At 42.5% G+C, this 15,118-nt stretch overlaps 9 non-coding genes across 9 annotated transcripts; all 9 read right to left on the reverse strand.

Annotated features, from left to right (window-relative positions):
• Window positions 1-1,044: 1,044 nt before the first annotated feature.
• TRNAL-UAA (transfer RNA leucine (anticodon UAA)) lies at window positions 1,045-1,128 on the reverse strand. The gene has a single exon. It is a non-coding gene; the product is annotated as a tRNA-Leu (tRNA).
• A 390-nt stretch (window positions 1,129-1,518) lies between these two features.
• TRNAL-UAA (transfer RNA leucine (anticodon UAA)) lies at window positions 1,519-1,602 on the reverse strand. The gene has a single exon. It is a non-coding gene; the product is annotated as a tRNA-Leu (tRNA).
• A 1,575-nt stretch (window positions 1,603-3,177) lies between these two features.
• Window positions 3,178-3,261, reverse strand: TRNAL-UAA (transfer RNA leucine (anticodon UAA)). Its single transcript has one exon. It is a non-coding gene; the product is annotated as a tRNA-Leu (tRNA).
• A 390-nt stretch (window positions 3,262-3,651) lies between these two features.
• On the reverse strand, window positions 3,652-3,735 carry TRNAL-UAA (transfer RNA leucine (anticodon UAA)). The gene has a single exon. It is a non-coding gene; the product is annotated as a tRNA-Leu (tRNA).
• A 390-nt stretch (window positions 3,736-4,125) lies between these two features.
• On the reverse strand, window positions 4,126-4,209 carry TRNAL-UAA (transfer RNA leucine (anticodon UAA)). The gene has a single exon. It is a non-coding gene; the product is annotated as a tRNA-Leu (tRNA).
• An 8,434-nt stretch (window positions 4,210-12,643) lies between these two features.
• On the reverse strand, window positions 12,644-12,727 carry TRNAL-UAA (transfer RNA leucine (anticodon UAA)). Its single transcript has one exon. It is a non-coding gene; the product is annotated as a tRNA-Leu (tRNA).
• Window positions 12,728-12,880: 153 nt separating this feature from the next.
• TRNAL-UAA (transfer RNA leucine (anticodon UAA)) lies at window positions 12,881-12,964 on the reverse strand. The gene has a single exon. It is a non-coding gene; the product is annotated as a tRNA-Leu (tRNA).
• Window positions 12,965-13,117: 153 nt separating this feature from the next.
• On the reverse strand, window positions 13,118-13,201 carry TRNAL-UAA (transfer RNA leucine (anticodon UAA)). Its single transcript has one exon. It is a non-coding gene; the product is annotated as a tRNA-Leu (tRNA).
• Window positions 13,202-15,010: 1,809 nt separating this feature from the next.
• Window positions 15,011-15,094, reverse strand: TRNAL-UAA (transfer RNA leucine (anticodon UAA)). The gene has a single exon. It is a non-coding gene; the product is annotated as a tRNA-Leu (tRNA).
• Window positions 15,095-15,118: the final 24 nt, after the last annotated feature.

A 15,118-nucleotide genomic window follows, 5' to 3' on the forward strand; every position in this document is an offset into this window, starting at 1 on the left:
ACCCAGGGAAGTGGATCTAGACCCTTTATAGTTTTACTATATCTTTGGCTTTGATATGGACAAATGTTACCAATCATACTGGCAAACCAAGAAAATTGTTGGAGTATAGCGAGAGATTTGAGTTTCCACAGCAAGTTAGAGATATTGAAAACGTTTGAACAATTTACTATTTTAAAATAAATTTCCTGCGGTTGCAAAGCAATAAAAGCGATAGATGCATATTTAGGTTGTTTAAGGGGGTAGTGATAGTCTTCTCGACACGGAGAGGTAATATTTTGGTTTTCCCAACTTGTCTGATTATGAAATACTTGTTATTAAAATGAAGCAATTCGTTGTCAGAAGTGGGGTTCGAACCCATGCCCTCAAACGAGGATCAAAGCTTAAATCTGACGCCTTAGACCACTCAACAATACTGACACGCTTGTGAACGTTTTCCTTGAAAACGAAGCTATAGTACAACCACGAAATACCTCTCGGAATTCTAAGCACCTTAAAGCCACTCACTATTTGCCATACTAGAGAAGCCTTTTCTGATCATGAGATCCATGTTTTTAAAATGAAAAAATTCGTTGTCAGAAGTGGGGCTCGAACCCACGCCCTCATACGAGGATCATAGCTTAAATCCGACGCCTTAGACCACTCGGCCATCCTGCCATGCTTTTGAACGTTTTCCTTGAAAACGAAGCTATAGTAAAACCCCGAAATACCTCTCGGATTTCTATGCTCCATAAAGCCACTCACTTGTTGCAATACTAGAGAACCCTTTTCTGATTATGAAATACATGTTATTAAAATGAAGCAATTCGTTGTCAGAAATGGTGTTCGAACCCACACCCTCATACGAGGATCAGAGCTTAAATCTGACGCCTTAGACCACTCGGCCATCCTGACACCCTTTTGAACGTTTTCCTTGAAAACGAAGCTATAGTACAACCCCGAAATACCTCTCAGAATTCTATGCTTCATAAAGCCACGGACTTGTTGCCATACTAGAGAAGTCTTTTCTGATCATGATATCTATGTTATTAAAATGAAGCAATTCGTTGTCAGAAGTGGGGTTCGAACCCACGCCCTCATACGAGGATCAGAGCTTAAATCTGACGCCTTAGACCACTCGGCCATCCTGACACGATTGTGAACGTTTTCCTTGAAAACGAAGCTATAGTACAACCCCGAAATACCTCTCGGAATTCTATGCTTCATAAAGCCACTCACTTGTTGCCATACTAGAGAAGCCTTTTCAGATCATGAGATCCATGTTATTAAAATGAAGCAATTCGTTGTCAGAAGTGTGGTTCGAACCCACGCATTCATACGAGCATGAGAGCTTAAATCTGACGCCTTAGACCACACGGCCATCCTGACACAATTTTGAACGTTTTCCTTGAAAACGAAGCTATAGTACAACCCCGAAATACCTCTCGGAATACTATGCTCCATAAAGCCACTCACTTGTTGCCATACTAGAGAAGTCTTTTCTGAACATGAGATCCATGCTATTAAAATGAAGCAATTCGTTGTCAGAAGTGGGGTTCGAACCCACGCCCTCATACGAGGATCAGAGCTTAAATCTGACGCCTTAGACCACTCGGCCATCCTGACACGATTGTGAACGTTTTCCTTGAAAACGAAGCTATAGTACAACCCCGAAATACCTCTCGGAATTCTATGCTTCATAAAGCCACTCACTTGTTGCCATACTAGAGAAGCCTTTTCAGATCATGAGATCCATGTTATTAAAATGAAGCAATTCGTTGTCAGAAGTGTGGTTCGAACCCACGCATTCATACGAGCATGAGAGCTTAAATCTGACGCCTTAGACCACACGGCCATCCTGACACGATTTTGAACGTTTTCCTTGAAAACGAAGCTATAGTACAACCCCGAAATACCTCTCGGAATACTATGCTCCATAAAGCCACTCACTTGTTGCCATACTAGAGAAGCCTTTTTAGATCATGAGATCCATGTTATTAAAATGAAGCAATTCGTTGTCAGAAGTGTGGTTCGAACCCACGCATTCATACGAGGATCAGAGCTTAAATCTGACGCCTTAGACCACTCGGCCATCCTGACACGTTTTTAGACGTTTTTCTTGAAAAAGAAGCTATAGTACAACCCCGAAATAACTCTCGGAAATCTATGCTCCATAAAGCCACTCACTTGTTACCATACTAGAGAAGCCTTTTCTGATCGTGAGATCTATGTTATTAAAATGAAACAATTCGTTGTCAGAAGTGTAATTCGAACCCATGTCCTCATACGAGGATCAGAGCTTAAATCTGACGCCTTAGACCACTCGGCCATCCTGACACGTTTTTAGACGTTTTTCTTGAAAAAGAAGCTATAGTACAACCCCGAAATAACTCTCGGAAATCTATGCTCCATAAAGCCACTCACTTGTTACCATACTAGAGAAGCCTTTTCTGATCGTGAGATCTATGTTATTAAAATGAAACAATTCGTTGTCAGAAGTGTAATTCGAACCCATGTCCTCATACGAGGATCAGAGCTTAAATCTGACGCCTTAGACCACTCTGCCATCCTGACACGATTTTGAACGTTTTTCTTGAAAACGAAGCTATAGTACAACCCCGAAATACCTCTCGGATTTCTATGCTCCATAAAGCCGCTCACTTGTTGCAATACTAGAGAACCCTTTTCTGATTATGAAATACATGTTATTAAAATGAAGCAATTCGTTGTCAGAAGTGGTGTTCGAACCCACGCCCTCATACGAGGATCAGAGCTTAAATCTGACGCCTTAGACCACTCGGCCATCTTGACACCCTTTTGAACGTTTTTCTTGAAAACGAAACTATAGTACCACCCCGAAATAACTCTCAGAATTCTATGCTTCATAAAGCCACGGACTTGTTGCCATACTAGAGAAGTCTTTTCTGATCATGAGATCCATGTTATTAAAATGAAGCAATTCGTTGTCAGAAGTGGTGTTCGAACCCACGCCCTCATACGAGGATCAGAGCTTAGATCTGACGCCTTAGACCACTCGGCCATCCTGACAAGATTTTGAACGTTTTTCTTGAAAACGAAGCTATAGTACAGCCCCGAAATACCTCTCGGAATTCTATGCTCCATAAAGCCACTCACTTGTTGCCATACTAGAGAATTCTTTTCTGATCATAAGATCCATGCTATTAAAATGAAGCAATTCGTTGTCAGAAGTGGGGTTCGAACCCACGCCCTCATACGAGGATCAGAGCTTAAATCTGACGCCTTAGACTACTCGGCCATCCTGACACGATTTTGAACGTTTTCCTTGAAAACGAAGCTATAGTACAACCCCGAAATACCTCTCGGAATTCTATGCTCCATAAAGCCACTCACTTGTTGCAATACTAGAGAAGCCTTTTCTGATTATGAGATCCATGTTATTAAAATGAAGCAATTCGTTGTCAGAAGTGGGCTTCGAACCCACGCACTCATACGAGGATCAGAGCTAAAATCTGACGCCTTAGACCACTCGGCCATCCTGACACGCTTTTAGACGTTTTTCTTGAAAACGAAGCTATAGTACCACCCCGAAATAACTCTCGGAATTCTATGCTTCATAAAGCCACAGACTTGTTGCCATACTAGAGAAGTCTTTTCTGATCATGAGATCCATGCTATTAAAATGAAGCAATTCGTTGTCAGAAGTGGGGTTCGAACCCACGCCCTCATATGAGGATCAGAGCTTAAATCTGACGCCTTAGACTACTCGGCCATCCTGACACGATTTTGAACGTTTTCCTTGAAAACGAAGCTATAGTACAACCCCGAAATACCTCTCGGAATTCTATGCTTCATAAAGCCACTCACTTGTTGCCATACTAGAGAAGCCTTTTCAGATCATGAGATCTTTGTTATTAAAATGAAGCAATTCGTTGTCAGAAGTGTGGTTCGAACCCACGCATTCATACGAGGATCACAGCTTAAATCTGACGCCTTAGACCACACGGCCATCCTGACACGATTTTGAACGTTTTCCTTGAAAACGAAGCTATAGTACAACCCCGAAATACCTCTCGGAATTCTATGCTCCATAAAGCCACTCACTTGTTGCCATACTAGAGAAGTCTTTTCTGATCATGAGATCCATGCTATTAAAATGAAGCAATTCGTTGTCAGAAGTGGGGTTCGAACCCACGCCCTCATACGAGGATCAGAGCTTAAATCTGACGCCTTAGACTACTCGGCCATCCTGACACGATTTTGAACGTTTTCCTTGAAAACGAAGCTATAGTACAACCCCGAAATACCTCTCGGAATTCTATGCTTCATAAAGCCACAGACTTGTTGCCATACTAGAGAAGTCTTTTCTGGTCATGAGATCCATGCTATTAAAATGAAGCAATTCGATGTAAGAAGTGGGGTTCGAACCCACGCCCTCATACGAGGATCAGAGCTTAAATCTGACGATTAGACCACTCGGCCATCCTGACACGATTGTGAACGTTTTCCTTGAAAACGAAGCTATAGTACAACCCCGAAATACCTCTCGGATTTCTATGCTCCATAAAGCCACTCACTTGTTGCAATACTAGAAAAGCCTTTTCTGATTATGAAATACTTGTTATTAAAATGAAGCAATTCGTTGTCAGAAGTGGGGTTCGAACCCATGCCCTCAAACGAGGATCAAAGCTTAAATCTGACGCCTTAGACCACTCAACAATACTGACACGCTTGTGAACGTTTTCCTTCAAAACGAAGCTATAGTACAACCACGAAATACCTCTCGGAATTCTATGCTCCATAAAGCCACTCACTTGTTGCCATACTAGAGAAGTCTTTTCTGATCATGAGATCCATGCTATTAAAATCAAGCAATTCGTTGTCAGAAGTGGGCTTTGAACCCACGCTCTCATACGAGGATCAGAGCTAAAATCTGACGCCTTAGACCACTCGGCCATCCTGACACGCTTTTAGACGTTTTTCTTGAAAACGAAGCTATAGTACCACCCCGAAATAACTCTCGGAATTCTATGCTTCATAAAGCCACAGACTTGTTGCCATACTAGAGAAGTCTTTTCTGGTCATGAGATCCATGCTATTAAAATGAAGCAATTCGTTGTCAGAAGTGGGGTTCGAACCCACGCCCTCATACGAGGATCAGAGCTTAAATCTGACGATTAGACCACTCGGCCATCCTGACACGATTGTGAACGTTTTCCTTGAAAACGAAGCTATAGTACAACCCCGAAATACCTCTCGGAATTCTATGCTTCATAAAGCCACTCACTTGTTGCAATACTAGAAAAGCCTTTTCTGATTATGAAATACTTGTTATTAAAATGAAGCAATTCGTTGTCAGAAGTGGGGTTCGAACCCATGCCCTCAAACGAGGATCAAAGCTTAAATCTGACGCCTTAGACCACTCAACAATACTGACACGCTTGTGAAAGTTTTCCTTCAAAACGAAGCTATAGTACAACCACGAAATACCTCTCGGAATTCTATGCTCCATAAAGCCACTCACTTGTTGCCATACTAGAGAAGTCATTTCTGATCATGAGATCCATGCTATTAAAATCAAGCAATTCGTTGTCAGAAGTGCGCTTCGAACCCACGCTCTCATACGAGGATCAGAGCTAAAATCTGACGCCTTAGACCACTCGGCCATCCTGACACGCTTTTAGACGTTTTTCTTGAAAACGAAGCTATAGTACCACCCCGAAATAACTCTCGGAATTCTATGCTTCATAAAGCCACAGACTTGTTGCCATACTAGAGAAGTCTTTTCTGATCATGAGATCCATGCTATTAAAATGAAGCAATTCGTTGTCAGAAGTGGGGTTCGAACCCACGCCCTCAATGGAGGATCAGAGCTTAAATCTGACGATTAGACCACTCGGCCATCCTGACACGATTGTGAACGTTTTCCTTGAAAACGAAGCTATAGTACAACCCCGAAATACCTCTCGGAATTCTATGCTTCATAAAGCCACAGACTTGTTGCCATACTAGAGAAGTCTTTTCTGGTCATGAGATCCATGCTATTAAAATGAAGCAATTCGATGTAAGAAGTGGGGTTCGAACCCACGCCCTCATACGAGGATCAGAGCTTAAATCTGACGATTAGACCACTCGGCCATCCTGACACGATTGTGAACGTTTTCCTTGAAAACGAAGCTATAGTACAACCCCGAAATACCTCTCGGATTTCTATGCTCCATAAAGCCACTCACTTGTTGCAATACTAGAAAAGCCTTTTCTGATTATGAAATACTTGTTATTAAAATGAAGCAATTCGTTGTCAGAAGTGGGGTTCGAACCCATGCCCTCAAACGAGGATCAAAGCTTAAATCTGACGCCTTAGACCACTCAACAATACTGACACGCTTGTGAACGTTTTCCTTCAAAACGAAGCTATAGTACAACCACGAAATACCTCTCGGAATTCTATGCTCCATAAAGCCACTCACTTGTTGCCATACTAGAGAAGTCTTTTCTGATCATGAGATCCATGCTATTAAAATCAAGCAATTCGTTGTCAGAAGTGGGCTTTGAACCCACGCTCTCATACGAGGATCAGAGCTAAAATCTGACGCCTTAGACCACTCGGCCATCCTGACACGCTTTTAGACGTTTTTCTTGAAAACGAAGCTATAGTACCACCCCGAAATAACTCTCGGAATTCTATGCTTCATAAAGCCACAGACTTGTTGCCATACTAGAGAAGTCTTTTCTGGTCATGAGATCCATGCTATTAAAATGAAGCAATTCGTTGTCAGAAGTGGGGTTCGAACCCACGCCCTCATACGAGGATCAGAGCTTAAATCTGACGATTAGACCACTCGGCCATCCTGACACGATTGTGAACGTTTTCCTTGAAAACGAAGCTATAGTACAACCCCGAAATACCTCTCGGAATTCTATGCTTCATAAAGCCACTCACTTGTTGCAATACTAGAAAAGCCTTTTCTGATTATGAAATACTTGTTATTAAAATGAAGCAATTCGTTGTCAGAAGTGGGGTTCGAACCCATGCCCTCAAACGAGGATCAAAGCTTAAATCTGACGCCTTAGACCACTCAACAATGCTGACACGCTTGTGAAAGTTTTCCTTCAAAACGAAGCTATAGTACAACCACGAAATACCTCTCGGAATTCTATGCTCCATAAAGCCACTCACTTGTTGCCATACTAGAGAAGTCATTTCTGATCATGAGATCCATGCTATTAAAATCAAGCAATTCGTTGTCAGAAGTGCGCTTCGAACCCACGCTCTCATACGAGGATCAGAGCTAAAATCTGACGCCTTAGACCACTCGGCCATCCTGACACGCTTTTAGACGTTTTTCTTGAAAACGAAGCTATAGTACCACCCCGAAATAACTCTCGGAATTCTATGCTTCATAAAGCCACAGACTTGTTGCCATACTAGAGAAGTCTTTTCTGATCATGAGATCCATGCTATTAAAATGAAGCAATTCGTTGTCAGAAGTGGGGTTCGAACCCACGCCCTCAATGGAGGATCAGAGCTTAAATCTGACGATTAGACCACTCGGCCATCCTGACACGATTGTGAACGTTTTCCTTGAAAACGAAGCTATAGTACAACCCCGAAATACCTCTCGGAATTCTATGCTTCATAAAGCCACTCACTTGTTGCAATACTAGAAAAGCCTTTTCTGATTATGAAATACTTGTTATTAAAATGAAGCAATTCGTTGTCAGAAGTGGGGTTCGAACCCATGCCCTCAAACGAGGATCAAAGCTTAAATCTGACGCCTTAGACCACTCAACAATACTGACACGCTTGTGAACGTTTTCCTTCAAAACGAAGCTATAGTACAACCACGAAATACCTCTCGGAATTCTATGCTCCATAAAGCCACTCACTTGTTGCCATACTAGAGAAGTCTTTTCTGATCATGAGATCCATGCTATTAAAATCAAGCAATTCGTTGTCAGAAGTGGGCTTTGAACCCACGCTCTCATACGAGGATCAGAGCTAAAATCTGACGCCTTAGACCACTCGGCCATCCTGACACGCTTTTAGACGTTTTTCTTGAAAACGAAGCTATAGTACCACCCCGAAATAACTCTCGGAATTCTATGCTTCATAAAGCCACAGACTTGTTGCCATACTAGAGAAGTCTTTTCTGGTCATGAGATCCATGCTATTAAAATGAAGCAATTCGTTGTCAGAAGTGGGGTTCGAACCCACGCCCTCATACGAGGATCAGAGCTTAAATCTGACGATTAGACCACTCGGCCATCCTGACACGATTGTGAACGTTTTCCTTGAAAACGAAGCTATAGTACAACCCCGAAATACCTCTCGGAATTCTATGCTTCATAAAGCCACTCACTTGTTGCAATACTAGAAAAGCCTTTTCTGATTATGAAATACTTGTTATTAAAATGAAGCAATTCGTTGTCAGAAGTGGGGTTCGAACCCATGCCCTCAAACGAGGATCAAAGCTTAAATCTGACGCCTTAGACCACTCAACAATACTGACACGCTTGTGAAAGTTTTCCTTCAAAACGAAGCTATAGTACAACCACGAAATACCTGTCGGAATTCTATGCTCCATAAAGCCACTCACTTGTTGCCATACTAGAGAAGTCATTTCTGATCATGAGATCCATGCTATTAAAATCAAGCAATTCGTTGTCAGAAGTGCGCTTCGAACCCACGCTCTCATACGAGGATCAGAGCTAAAATCTGACGCCTTAGACCACTCGGCCATCCTGACACGCTTTTAGACGTTTTTCTTGAAAACGAAGCTATAGTACCACCCCGAAATAACTCTCGGAATTCTATGCTTCATAAAGCCACAGACTTGTTGCCATACTAGAGAAGTCTTTTCTGATCATGAGATCCATGCTATTAAAATGAAGCAATTCGTTGTCAGAAGTGGGGTTCGAACCCACGCCCTCAATGGAGGATCAGAGCTTAAATCTGACGATTAGACCACTCGGCCATCCTGACACGATTGTGAACGTTTTCCTTGAAAACGAAGCTATAGTACAACCCCGAAATACCTCTCGGAATTCTATGCTTCATAAAGCCACTCACTTGTTGCAATACTAGAAAAGCCTTTTCTGATTATGAAATACTTGTTATTAAAATGAAGCAATTCGTTGTCAGAAGTGGGGTTCGAACCCATGCCCTCAAACGAGGATCAAAGCTTAAATCTGACGCCTTAGACCACTCAACAATACTGACACGCTTGTGAACGTTTTCCTTCAAAACGAGCTATAGTACAACCACGAAATACCTCTCGGAATTCTATGCTCCATAAAGCCACTCACTTGTTGCCATACTAGAGAAGTCATTTCTGATCATGAGATCCATGCTATTAAAATCAAGCAATTCGTTGTCAGAAGTGCGCTTCGAACCCACGCTCTCATACGAGGATCAGAGCTAAAATCTGACGCCTTAGACCACTCGGCCATCCTGACACGCTTTTAGACGTTTTTCTTGAAAACGAAGCTATAGTACCACCCCGAAATAACTCTCGGAATTCTATGCTTCATAAAGCCACAGACTTGTTGCCATACTAGAGAAGTCTTTTCTGATCATGAGATCCATGCTATTAAAATGAAGCAATTCGTTGTCAGAAGTGGGGTTCGAACCCACGCCCTCAATGGAGGATCAGAGCTTAAATCTGACGATTAGACCAATCGGCCATCCTGACACGATTGTGAACGTTTTCCTTGAAAACGAAGCTATAGTACAACCCCGAAATACCTCTCGGAATTCTATGCTTCATAAAGCCACTCACTTGTTGCAATACTAGAAAAGCCTTTTCTGATTATGAAATACTTGTTATTAAAATGAAGCAATTCGTTGTCAGAAGTGGGGTTCGAACCCATGCCCTCAAACGAGGATCAAAGCTTAAATCTGACGCCTTAGACCACTCAACAATACTGACACGCTTGTGAACGTTTTCCTTGAAAACGAAGCTATAGTACAACCACGAAATACCTCTCGGAATTCTATGCTCCATAAAGCCACTCACTTGTTGCCATACTAGAGAAGTCTTTTCTGATCATGAGATCCATGCTATTAAAATCAAGCAATTCGTTGTCAGAAGTGGGCTTTGAACCCACGCTCTCATACGAGGATCAGAGCTAGAATCTGACGCCTTAGACCACTCGGCCATCCTGACACGCTTTTAGACGTTTTTCTTGAAAACGAAGCTATAGTACCACCCCGAAATAACTCTCGGAATTCTATGCTTCATAAAGCCACAGACTTGTTGCCATACTAGAGAAGTCTTTTCTGATCATGAGATCCATGCTATTAAAATGAAGCAATTCGTTGTCAGAAGTGGGGTTCGAACCCACGCCCTCATATGAGGATCAGAGCTTAAATCTGACGCCCTAGACTACTCGGCCATCCTGACACGATTTTGAACGTTTTCCTTGAAAACGAAGCTATAGTACAACCCCGAAATACCTCTCGGAATTCTATGCTTCATAAAGCCACTCACTTGTTGCCATACTAGAGAAGTCATTTCTGATCATGAGATCCATGCTATTAAAATCAAGCAATTCGTTGTCAGAAGTGCGCTTCGAACCCACGCTCTCATACGAGGATCAGAGCTAAAATCTGACGCCTTAGACCACTCGGCCATCCTGACACGCTTTTAGACGTTTTTCTTGAAAACGAAGCTATAGTACCACCCCGAAATAACTCTCGGAATTCTATGCTTCATAAAGCCACAGACTTGTTGCCATACTAGAGAAGTCTTTTCTGATCATGAGATCCATGCTATTAAAATGAAGCAATTCGTTGTCAGAAGTGGGGTTCGAACCCACGCCCTCAATGGAGGATCAGAGCTTAAATCTGACGATTAGACCACTCGGCCATCCTGACACGATTGTGAACGTTTTCCTTGAAAACGAAGCTATAGTACAACCCCGAAATACCTCTCGGAATTCTATGCTTCATAAAGCCACTCACTTGTTGCAATACTAGAAAAGCCTTTTCTGATTATGAAATACTTGTTATTAAAATGAAGCAATTCGTTGTCAGAAGTGGGGTTCGAACCCATGCCCTCAAACGAGGATCAAAGCTTAAATCTGACGCCTTAGACCACTCAACAATACTGACACGCTTGTGAACGTTTTCCTTCAAAACGAGCTATAGTACAACCACGAAATACCTCTCGGAATTCTATGCTCCATAAAGCCACTCACTTGTTGCCATACTAGAGAAGTCATTTCTGATCATGAGATCCATGCTATTAAAATCAAGCAATTCGTTGTCAGAAGTGCGCTTCGAACCCACGCTCTCATACGAGGATCAGAGCTAAAATCTGACGCCTTAGACCACTCGGCCATCCTGACACGCTTTTAGACGTTTTTCTTGAAAACGAAGCTATAGTACCACCCCGAAATAACTCTCGGAATTCTATGCTTCATAAAGCCACAGACTTGTTGCCATACTAGAGAAGTCTTTTCTGATCATGAGATCCATGCTATTAAAATGAAGCAATTCGTTGTCAGAAGTGGGGTTCGAACCCACGCCCTCAATGGAGGATCAGAGCTTAAATCTGACGATTAGACCAATCGGCCATCCTGACACGATTGTGAACGTTTTCCTTGAAAACGAAGCTATAGTACAACCCCGAAATACCTCTCGGAATTCTATGCTTCATAAAGCCACTCACTTGTTGCAATACTAGAAAAGCCTTTTCTGATTATGAAATACTTGTTATTAAAATGAAGCAATTCGTTGTCAGAAGTGGGGTTCGAACCCATGCCCTCAAACGAGGATCAAAGCTTAAATCTGACGCCTTAGACCACTCAACAATACTGACACGCTTGTGAACGTTTTCCTTGAAAACGAAGCTATAGTACAACCACGAAATACCTCTCGGAATTCTATGCTCCATAAAGCCACTCACTTGTTGCCATACTAGAGAAGTCTTTTCTGATCATGAGATCCATGCTATTAAAATCAAGCAATTCGTTGTCAGAAGTGGGCTTTGAACCCACGCTCTCATACGAGGATCAGAGCTAGAATCTGACGCCTTAGACCACTCGGCCATCCTGACACGCTTTTAGACGTTTTTCTTGAAAACGAAGCTATAGTACCACCCCGAAATAACTCTCGGAATTCTATGCTTCATAAAGCCACAGACTTGTTGCCATACTAGAGAAGTCTTTTCTGATCATGAGATCCATGCTATTAAAATGAAGCAATTCGTTGTCAGAAGTGGGGTTCGAACCCATGCCCTCATACGAGGATCAGAGCTTAAATCTGACGATTAGACCACTCGGCCATCCTGACACGATTGTGAACGTTTTCCTTGAAAACGAAGCTATAGTACAACCCCGAAATACCTCTCGGAATTCTATGCTTCATAAAGCCACTCACTTGTTGCCATACTAGAGAAGCCTTTTCAGATCATGAGATCCATGTTATTAAAATGAAGCAATTCGTTGTCAGAAGTGGGCTTTGAACCCACGCTCTCATACGAGGATCAGAGCTAAAATCTGACGCCTTAGACCACTCGGCCATCCTGACACGATTTTGAACGTTTTCCTTGAAAACAAAGCTATAGTACAACCCCAAAATACCTCTCGGAATTCTATGCTCCATAAAGCCACTCACTTGTTGCCATACTAGAGAAGTCTTTTCTGATCATGAGATCCATGCTATTAAAATGAAGCAATTCGTTGTCAGAAGTGGGGTTCGAACCCACGCCCTCATACGAGGATCAGAGCTTAAATCTGACGCCTTAGACCACTCGGCCATCCTGACACGATGGTGAACGTTTTCCTTGAAAACGAAGCTATAGTACAACCCCGAAATACCTCTCGGAATTCTATGCTTCATAAAGCCACTCACTTGTTGCCATACTAGAGAAGCCTTTTCTGATTATGAAATACATGTTATTAAAATGAAGAAATTCGTTGTCAGAAGTGGGGTTCGAACCCACGCCCTCATACGAGGATCAAAGCTTAAATCTGACGCCTTAGACCACTCGGCCATCCTGACACGATTTTGAACGTTTTCCTTGAAAACGAAGCTATAGTTCAACCCCGAAATACCTCTCGTATTTCTATGCTCCATAAAGCCACTCACTTGTTGCAATACTAGAAAAGCCTTTTCTGAATATGAAATACTTGTTATTAAAATGAAGCAATTCGTTGTCAGAAGTGGGGTTCGAACCCACGCCCTCATACGAGGATCAGAGCTTAAATCTGACGCCTTAGACCACTCGGCCATCCTGACACGGTTTTGAACGTTTTCCTTGAAAACGAAGCTATAGTACAACCCCGAAATATCTCTCAGAATTCTATGCTCCATAAAGCCACTCACTTGTTGCCATACTAGAGAAGTCTTTTCTGATCATGAGATCCATGCTAATAAAATCAAGCAATTCGTTGTCAGAAGTGGGCTTTGAACCCACGCTCTCATACGAGGATCAGAGCTAAAATCTGACGCCTTAGACCACTCGGCCATCCTGACACGCTTTTAGACGTTTTTCTTGAAAACGAAGCTATAGTACCACCCCGAAATAACTCTCGGAATTCTATGCTTCATAAAGCCACAGACTTGTTGCCATACTAGAGAAGTCTTTTCTGATCATGAGATCCATGCTATTAAAATGAAGCAATTCGTTGTCAGAAGTGGGGTTCGAACCCACGCCCTCATACGAGGATCAGAGCTTAAATCTGACGATTAGACCACTCGGCCATCCTGACACGATTGTGAACGTTTTCCTTGAAAACGAAGCTATAGTACAACCCCGAAATACCTCTCGGAATTCTATGCTTCATAAAGCCACTCACTTGTTGCCATACTAGAGAAGCCTTTTCAGATCATGAGATCCATGTTATTAAAATGAAGCAATTCGTTGTCAGAAGTGGGCTTTGAACCCACGCTCTCATACGAGGATCAGAGCTAAAATCTGACGCCTTAGACCACTCGGCCATCCTGACACGATTTTGAACGTTTTCCTTGAAAACAAAGCTATAGTACAACCCCGAAATACCTCTCGGAGTTCTATGCTCCATAAAGCCACTCACTTGTTGCCATACTAGAGAAGTCTTTTCTGATCATGAGATCCATGCTATTAAAATGAAGCAATTCGTTGTCAGAAGTGGGGTTCGAACCCACGCCCTCATACGAGGATCAGAGCTTAAATCTGACGATTAGACCACTCAACAATACTGACACGCTTGTGAACGTTTTCCTTGAAAACGAAGCTATAGTACAACCACGAAATACCTCTCGGAATTCTATGCTCCATAAAGCCACTCACTTGTTGCCATACTAGAGAAGTCTTTTCTGATCATGAGATCCATGCTATTAAAATCAAGCAATTCGTTGTCAGAAGTGGGCTTTGAACCCACGCTCTCATACGAGGATCAGAGCTAGAATCTGACGCCTTAGACCACTCGGCCATCCTGACACGCTTTTAGACGTTTTTCTTGAAAACGAAGCTATAGTACCACCCCGAAATAACTCTCGGAATTCTATGCTTCATAAAGCCACAGACTTGTTGCCATACTAGAGAAGTCTTTTCTGATCATGAGATCCATGCTATTAAAATGAAGCAATTCGTTGTCAGAAGTGGGGTTCGAACCCATGCCCTCATACGAGGATCAGAGCTTAAATCTGACGATTAGACCACTCGGCCATCCTGACACGATTGTGAACGTTTTCCTTGAAAACGAAGCTATAGTACAACCCCGAAATACCTCTCGGAATTCTATGCTTCATAAAGCCACTCACTTGTTGCCATACTAGAGAAGCCTTTTCAGATCATGAGATCCATGTTATTAAAATGAAGCAATTCGTTGTCAGAAGTGGGCTTTGAACCCACGCTCTCATACGAGGATCAGAGCTAAAATCTGACGCCTTAGACCACTCGGCCATCCTGACACGATTTTGAACGTTTTCCTTGAAAACAAAGCTATAGTACAACCCCAAAATACCTCTCGGAATTCTATGCTCCATAAAGCCACTCACTTGTTGCCATACTAGAGAAGTCTTTTCTGATCATGAGATCCATGCTATTAAAATGAAGCATTTCGTTGTCAGAAGTGGGGTTCGAACCCACGCCCTCATACGAGGATCAGAGCTTAAATCTGACGCCTTAGACCACTCGGCCATCCTGACACGATGGTGAACGTTTTCCTTGAA

This window comes from Phalangium opilio, unplaced genomic scaffold, assembly GCF_054372755.1.
Source record: "Phalangium opilio isolate 3A_F unplaced genomic scaffold, DU_Popi_V2 ptg000037l_1, whole genome shotgun sequence".
NCBI lineage: Eukaryota > Metazoa > Arthropoda > Arachnida > Opiliones > Phalangiidae > Phalangium > Phalangium opilio.